Source organism: Bombus bifarius, unplaced genomic scaffold, assembly GCF_011952205.1.
Source record: "Bombus bifarius isolate JDL3187 unplaced genomic scaffold, Bbif_JDL3187 scf7180000010023_frag, whole genome shotgun sequence".
Lineage (NCBI taxonomy): Eukaryota > Metazoa > Arthropoda > Insecta > Hymenoptera > Apidae > Bombus > Bombus bifarius.
In genome coordinates, this window is record NW_022885474.1 from 3,007 (window position 1) to 11,492 (window position 8,486).

At 39.5% G+C, this 8,486-nt stretch overlaps 1 pseudogene; it reads left to right on the forward strand.

Annotated features, from left to right (window-relative positions):
- The first annotated feature begins 2,522 nt into the window (after positions 1 to 2,522).
- LOC117216002 lies at positions 2,523 to 3,852 on the forward strand (annotated as a pseudogene).
- Positions 3,853 to 8,486: the final 4,634 nt, after the last annotated feature.

Genomic DNA, 8,486 nt, shown 5'->3' on the forward strand with positions numbered 1-8,486 from the left:
TTTTACAATTTGTGCTTTAATTAATTCGTCTATTCTCTCGCGTACTATTCTTCGCTCTTCCTCGCTAAGCCTGTAAGGGCTTCTCTGCACGGTGACGTTGGGATCAATTAGCCGTATTTCCAACTGGCCCGTACTGACGCGAGTACGCGGGAAACCCGTAATGAATGATTCTTTAAATTTTTCGAGAACAGAGATTAATCGATCTTTATAGTTACCGATCACATCAGTGTCAACCTCGTTAATGTTGACCGCATCTTCCGCGACTTTACCACAAGCGTTAACGACCTTTGTTTTACAAATAACGAGGCTATCTTGCGCGATATTTACGTCGAATCCCTGGCTCAAAATCTCGCGACCAATCATGATGTCGTATTTTAGGTAATCGTCAGCAAGGACATGAAAAACTATCTCCAATGTAAGATCGTTAATACGAACAGTGGACAAAATCTGAAGTGTACTCTTAATACAAGTATTCCCGATCCCCCGCATCACTACCACATCGGTTATTCTTTTACCCGAAAATTTCGAGGCTAGGGACTCTTTGATTAACGAACACTCGGCCCCAGAATCAAAGTAAAATGGATACGACTCACCCAGATGGCTTAATCTACCAGCCGGAGCTTCTACTACACAGGAGTCGATCCGGCGTTCGTCAATGGAATCGTAGTTTCTTTTCCGCGATGATGGGCAATTAGGCGCGATATGTCCCTCCTCGTGGCATTTGAAGCAGGTCACCTTCGACGATGCGGCTGGTCGTTTTTCCTTCGGGTTTCGTATATCCTGCTCCTTCCCCGTTTGTGTTTGCAGGCGACACTCCGTTCTCCTATGTCCGTGAGCACCACAGCGGTAGCACTTAATCCGAGGAACTGATAGCCTGCTGCGTTTAGCTTCAGGTTCCGTTAGTGAATTTCTTGGCGAAAATGTCGGCTGATCGTTGTAAGGGAGAATCCTCATTTCATCATGAAATTGGTCCTCGAAAGTAACGCACTCTCTTGCATCGGGTGGTCTTTCAAAATCAGATCAGCATGAGAGCACCACGCGGATGGATCGGCGCCCGCGCCTTCGGGGTCAAAACGTGGTAACGTTGCATCCTTAGATTCCGTACTCGGTCGTTGCTCCCCCGGTTTGTGCGCTAGCGTCTGAATTAACTCGCGCATAAGGTCCATTTGCTCTTGTAGCACTTTAAACGGTTCTGATCCCACTTCTGATGTCGGATCAGGATTCGAATCTTGGGCGCGCGACGACTCCTCACGTGGACCAGCCATCGTCTCACAAAGCCGAGACCCCACTTACACGCATATACAGGTCTATCACTAAGCCTAACAAACAACAAGTACAACTAATAATAAGTCTAACAAACACCAAGCCTAATGAATAACACGATCTACGAATAATTAAATTAAACAATACTATTAGCAATGTTTGAGTTCAAACGAATCCACGGTCACCGGGACAACTCCTTACCAAGCGAAACCAACTTAGACGCAAATGCGATCGTCGAAAACGCTCGATGTATCACTCTCCAAGGCAATCGCAAGAATGCCAGCCTCGTGGAGATTTTTCTCCCTGTACGATTGCATTTTGTTTTCTATCCCCGTTTGGAAGCATCGAGAAGGTTCCAAACGCCGTTGCTAGGCACACTCGTTGGAAGCATCGAGAGAGTTCCAAACGCCGTTGCTAGGCAGTTTCTGCCTGGAGTTTTGGTTACTAAATACAATGTATGTCCCATTGCATCGGCACCTCCGAGGCAACATCACACGTGGCTCGGCCCGCTCTCGAGGCCGCATGCCGCCACAACCACACTTCTCGGAAAACACATACAACCACTCCAGACCTCCGTTAGATAAAACATCCATCCCGTGACCGTGGCTACGTTCAGCGACCGATTGTCACCTCGAACCCAATCTCGCTTATTACAAATCTTAAACAATTACAACTATAATAAAATCTAGGCTAAGGTACTAGAGGATGTTCCCAAAATTTCCAAGGAAGGGCTTCGGCTTTCCTTTCATCTCCGACATATATATATATATATATATATATATATCAACTATACTAACATCGATACTAAGTGCACACAAAATTCTCTAAAGCATATGACGACAAAATGGACAATTACATAAACTCGCTTGCCAAAAATAGTAATCCTTACTTGGGCTTTCGGTTCGGTTCGGGCCGAGGGTAACACACGGACGGAGATCTCTGGGGAAAAAGTGAAGTGTGAAGGGAAAAGGAACAGGAAGCATAAAGAGGCATGAAGAAGGGAAAATAAAGAGTGAGCATACAAGGAGAAGGCAAAAGAAAAGCGAAAAAGGAGACAAGAACGAGAGAAAGCTACAAATAAGAAAAACTAGAAAAGAAGAGGTTAGGAGGCTAGAAACGCGGCAAAACAAAGTAAGGTAGGGAAACGGCAGATGGCGACAAACAGGGGAAGACCAAGGAGTACTGGTAAAGCAGTCTTCAAAAATACACTGGACAAATACAGTTCGACAGAAAAAGAGACACCAGCCAGAGAGAAAGTAATGGAGACAGTGGTGGAAAAAATAGAGAAAATGGAAAGAGGATTCGAGGCAATGATCGAGGAAATAAAATATATATATATTGGAAAAGCAAGTGGAGGAGCTGAAGAGAGAAATGAAAGAGGAAAGGGAAAGAAGGGAAAGAGAGACAGACAGAGAGAAAGGTGAGTGGGAATGGGAAAAGAAAGAATTATTGGGTAGAATCAGAAGAATTGGAGAGGATCAGGACAGTGCAGAGAGAGAGGAAAGAAGAAGAAACATAGTAATCAAGGGAGTGGACTGGAACGAAGGAAGCAATGAAGAGACAGTAAAGGAGTTCATAAACGAAAAAATGAGGATAGGGGCAGAAGTAGAAAAAGCACATATGATAAAGGTGGGGTGGGGGGGGGGGGCAAGAACACAATAATAGTGGCAACGATGAAATCAATGGAGGAAAAAATAAGGATAATGAAGGAGAAAAGCAAATGGGAAAAGGGTGTATACATGGACGATGATCTGACAAAAAAAGAAAGGGATGGGAAGCAACACATAAGAAGGGTAGCCAGAGAAAGAATGGAACAAGGCGAATATGTAAGGACAGGATACAAGAAACTAACAATAGAGAACAAATGGTACAGGTGGAACGAAAACGAAGAGAGGCTGGAGGAAGAAAGAAAGAGAGGGGAAGGAAAATGAAAAAAGAGGAACAGGAGGGGGGACTACTATGGGGATGAAAACGTGCTTCTGAAATGTAGCAGGGCTAATAAGTAAGGACAAAAGAGAAAAGTTAAAATATAGACTACCCAAAGAATTCGACTGGAAATGCAGGGCAGCAATGACAGTAAGGAAAAAAGGAAGAGCAAAGGGAAGAATAACAACGGGTATAAATAAAAACCTAAGAGAAATAGGATATAAAGGAATTAGTGATAATATAGTTGGAAGAAAAATAATATACAATTACAAGACGTATAGGATAATGATGGTTTATAATCAAGATACATAAGGGACATGGAAAAAAATAGAGGAAAGAGTAGACGGAAGAGAAGAGGAAGTGGTGATGATCATCGGCGGAGACTGGAACGCAAGAACGGGAGAAGAGGGAGGGTCGATAAACGAGGACGTAGGGAAAGAAAAAAACAGACGATCAAAAGACAAGACAATAAACGTGGAAGGAAGAACACTGCTAAAGATAATCAATGGCAGCGATAAAGAAGGAGAGGAGCGGACCTATATTGGCGAGAGAGGAAACTCAGTAATAGACTATGTGATTGGCAATCAGGAGGCGACAGAAGAAATAATTTACATGAAAATAGGAAAAAGAACAGAGTCAGGCCACATGCCGTTAGAAATAGAAATAGGGGGGGGCGGAATTACAAAAAAATGAGGAAAAGGAAGAAGAAGAGAAGGAGAAGAGGGAATGGACAAACAAAAGTGTGGAAAAATACTTGGACGAATGTAAAGACTGGACCTGCAACGGAAGAACAGTAGCGGAAATGTGGACAGAAATCAACAAGAAGATAAACGAAGCAATGCAAAAGAAGAAAGTAAAGATAAGGAATAGAAAGAGAGGAAAAGAGAGTAAAAGAGAGATGAGAAGGAAGGTGACAAAGTTTATGAAAGGAAAATACAGTAGAGAAGCTCTTATGGAGGAAAAAAGGCATTCAAATAGAGGTGCAAACAAAGACAGGAAAGATACGAAGAAGAAGAAATGGTGAAAATCAAGAAGATCAAAACAGAACAAGAAGCGTGGAAATACATAAATAAATACAGAAGAAGAAGAGAGAATATAGATGAAGATTATATGAAATAAGCGAGGAAGAGTGGAAAAATCATTTTATGGAAATTTTAGAAGGAACAGAGCACAAAGAGGGCAGGAAAAAAGAGGAGCATCGAGCAGAAGAGAAAATAATGGAGGAGAGAGAAGATAATATATAGAGATGGAAGAGGTGATATACAAACTAAGAAACTTGAAGGAGAAGAAAGCAATGGGGGAAGGCGGGTTAGAAAATGAAGTATGGAAGTATGCACCGAAGGAAGTGGGTGAAGCGTTATGGGCTCTGTTAAGGAAAATATGGAATGGGGTGAGGATACCAGAAGATTGGAAAAAAGGAGCAAACATGTCCGATATATAAAAAGAGGGACAAGAGAGCAGGGAAGGGTTACAGAAAAGTAACATTAATGGATACAGCATACAGGGATACTGCACGAACGACTGAAGGCAGAGATTGAAAACAAACTGAAAGAGAGCCAATTCGGATTCAGAAAAGAAAGACGCGGTATTTGTGATAAACCATAGACAAACAGTTGAGTAGAGAAAAAGAAAAACTACATGCCTGCTTTGCGGACTTAAAAGCGGCGTTCGACAGGCTAAACAGAAAGAAATTGGAGGAGAAAATGAGAAAAATGGGGATTAACGAAAACTTAACCAGAAGGAATAAAGAGATATACGCAGAAACAAAGAATGTGGTAAGAATCAAGAATAACAACACAAAAGAATTTTGGACAGTGAGGGGAGTCAGACAAGGATGCCCGTTGAGCCCTATTTAACATCTACGTGGCGGGGCTGGAAGAAGAATTAAGGAAAGGACAAGTCGGGGGGGGCATAGTGGCAGGAGAAAGAAAGGTATGGTCATTGACATATGCAGACGATATTGTGCTGATGGCTGATAGAGAGGAGAAGCTAAAGGAAATGCTAAAGAGATTCGAAATATTTTTAAAGGAAACCGAATTGGAACTGAGCACGAAAAAGGCCAAGAGTGTAGTTTTCGAAAAAGCGAAAGAACAAGAGGAGACAAAGAAAATGGAAATGGGGAGAACGAGAATTAGAAGAAGTGGACGAGATAAGATACCTAGGGTACATACTACTGAAAAAACGGTAGTGATGAGAAACACATAGAAGACAGGAAAAAGAGAGCAAGAAAAGCAATGAAGAAAACATGGAGCGTGGAAGAAAAAATTTCCAAACAGGACAACAAGAGGAGAATGAAGATGTTTGGAACGCTGGTAGAGAACGTGGCGCTGTTTGGAGCATAGGTATGAGGCTGGAACATTGAAGAAAGGCTGGATAGAATACAAAGAAGACATGTGAAATGGAGCTTAGGTTTAGATATGACAACACCGAATTATATATCGATAGAAGAATGTAAGCTAACAGAAATCAAAGAAAAAGTATTAGGAAGAGCAGCAAGGTATGAAGGGAAAGCCATAGAGTCAAAAAAGGAACTAGTAAAGAAGTGCATAAAGGAAAGAGAGAGAAACTGGGGAAATGGCCAATAACGGAAAAGAGCAAGAAAGAGAAAGAAGGGACTAGAAAGGATGAGAAATGGAGGGACACAGATGGAAGTAAGAGAAGAGCAAGAAAAGATGACACTAGACCAAATTATAGAAGAAAGGAGAAAGAGAGAAGAAGAAGAGAGGGGGGAAAGGATAAGGGAATCAAAATATGACAAACATTATAGAAAAATCGCCAAAGAAGAGTTAGCAAAATACTTAGAAGGGAGGATGAAGTGGAAGGACAGAAAAATATTAGCAAGATTCAGATGTGGAAACGAGACTAAATCAAGGGAATACTGGAAAGAAGAGGGAGAAAAAAGATGCAAGCTATGTAAAAAGAAAGAAGACCTGAGACACGTAATAGAAGAATGAGAAATAACAGGAGAACCAAGGGACACAGAAAATAATAATAATAATAATGATAATAATAATAATAATAATAATAATAATAATAATAATAATGATGATGATGATGATGATGATGATGATGATGATGATGATAATAATAATGATAATAATAATAATGATAATAATGATAATAATGATAATAATGATAATAATAATAATAATAATAATGATGATGAACGTGATGATAATGATAATGATAATGATAAGAATAATGATAATAGTTATCCTTACTCATCCTCAATTATTAACAAATCACACACCCATACATTCTAATTAAAACGTTAAAAACCTTCCTTATTTTATTTTGTTTTTTTTTATTATGGGTAATAGCACAGAAATCCCCATGCTATAGTAATTAGCAAATGATACAAAAATGTAAGTATTTGTAGAAACAAATAAGAACGTTTAATAAAGGAAAAATTAAAAAGAAAATGATAGATACTTCTACCTCTCAGAGGGATCAAGCAAACGGACCAAACGCATCGAGATCTACAGTAAGACACGGTAAACCAGCCTATCCTGTTCAATATCCATGTTTAGTGTCCTATTATAAATGTATGGCATGAACAAGAACGGCAATCAAAATAATAAATCAGCAATAGCATTCGTAAATGATATGTTAATTACATCAGAAACAATAAACCGTGACAAATAAAAATCCAGCTGCAAGACCTAGTCAAGAAAGTAGAAAATTACGCTTTCCAACACGGAAGCTAAGAATCTACACCCATAAATGTGAAACAATCTCGTTCAGTCCATATATTTCAAAAACTTCAAAAGCAAAGTACGACGTGAGAATAAATTCGAAAATATTCTTCCATACAACAGAAAATATCAACGGAAAATTTTCCGATGCAAACAAAGTTAGATGCTTCGGAGTCCATCTAAACTTCGGGTTAAATCACAACGACAACATAAAGACACAGTTATAGAAAGCAGATAAATTCTTCTTATACCTCATAAGACTACCTTACTCGAAAGATTCGCACAGATCAATAAAACTTCACTGCTACAAAACACTAATTAGACCAACCATTCTAATGTATGGTCGTTAAATCTGTTTCAATGTAAGTGTCAACGCCACGGAAAAATTAAGGATCATTGAAAGAAAATACATCACAGCATGTTTAGGAATATATAGATTGCCAGAATTGAAATTTAGCAAATATAGCAAATCACAAGCTATACGAAGAGCCCAAATTAATCCATATCGATTCTTCATTCTTAAATTAGTCAGACCACTGGTCAAAGATACACAAAATAATCATAAACTTCATCGTCGCCCACAATCTATAGTCAAACCCGTTATACCATAAACACGTTCAAAAAACAGGTTATTTCCCCCCGGAATCCTTCACCTGTTTAGATAGCGTGAAATTAATCCAAACCAATAATAACTTAGCATTATTCTATCACTACAGCAGAAACGTAATAATAAAAAATACTGTACGATAGCGACATAGACCATAAGGATAGCAATATAAGACTTATGTATAAATTGTCAACCGTAGATTTAAGTGAGACACTCAAAGACAATAAAGATAAATATTGGTGGCTAACCACCGTAGAAAATTAAATTATAGCAATAAGAAAACCGTATGTTCAGTTAGTAAATGAACCAAAGATTGTAAGCAAAGATCACAAAAGAACAATGCAAATGTCACGTAAACTTGAGGGTTAGACGATAAAATAAAATAGCTGAGTCGTAACACAACTATTAATTTTGTTTTCATTAATCTTTATTATGAATTCAGCAATCACAATGAAATACACACTGAATTAACACACACAAATCACAATTCACTCCAATCACCTTATGTAAAACCTAGTTACACTGATACGTTAAGTACGCGACTGTTATGAGGATAGAGACCGGTAAAGATATGTTGACTATTCTAAGGATACGGAATAAGTGAAGTTTTACTGACGATACTGTGTCTGGGGAAAGCTAGGGATGGGTGTGTCTAAGGACACGGGACTATCGGACTTGTTGATGATAATTTTTGTTAAGGAAGTGAGGGTAGTAGACATCTTTCTCCGATTGGATAATAAGACGGTTGGTGGACCAGGAAGGGTTTTAGCCGCCCTCGTGAGAAAGTTGCTAACGCAACATAGCAGACGCGAGGAAAACCTACTTTCCCTGTTTACCCGTAGTAAACAATAAACGTAAAAGGAAATCTAAGACAAGAGATACTCGCTTGGCCTGAAGGACCTTAACTATGAAAATTCCAAGACCCCTGGTGGGTACTTAGGACTACTGAGGGCACGCGCCAAGGATGTGCAGACATCTGGGCGCCATCCTGCCCG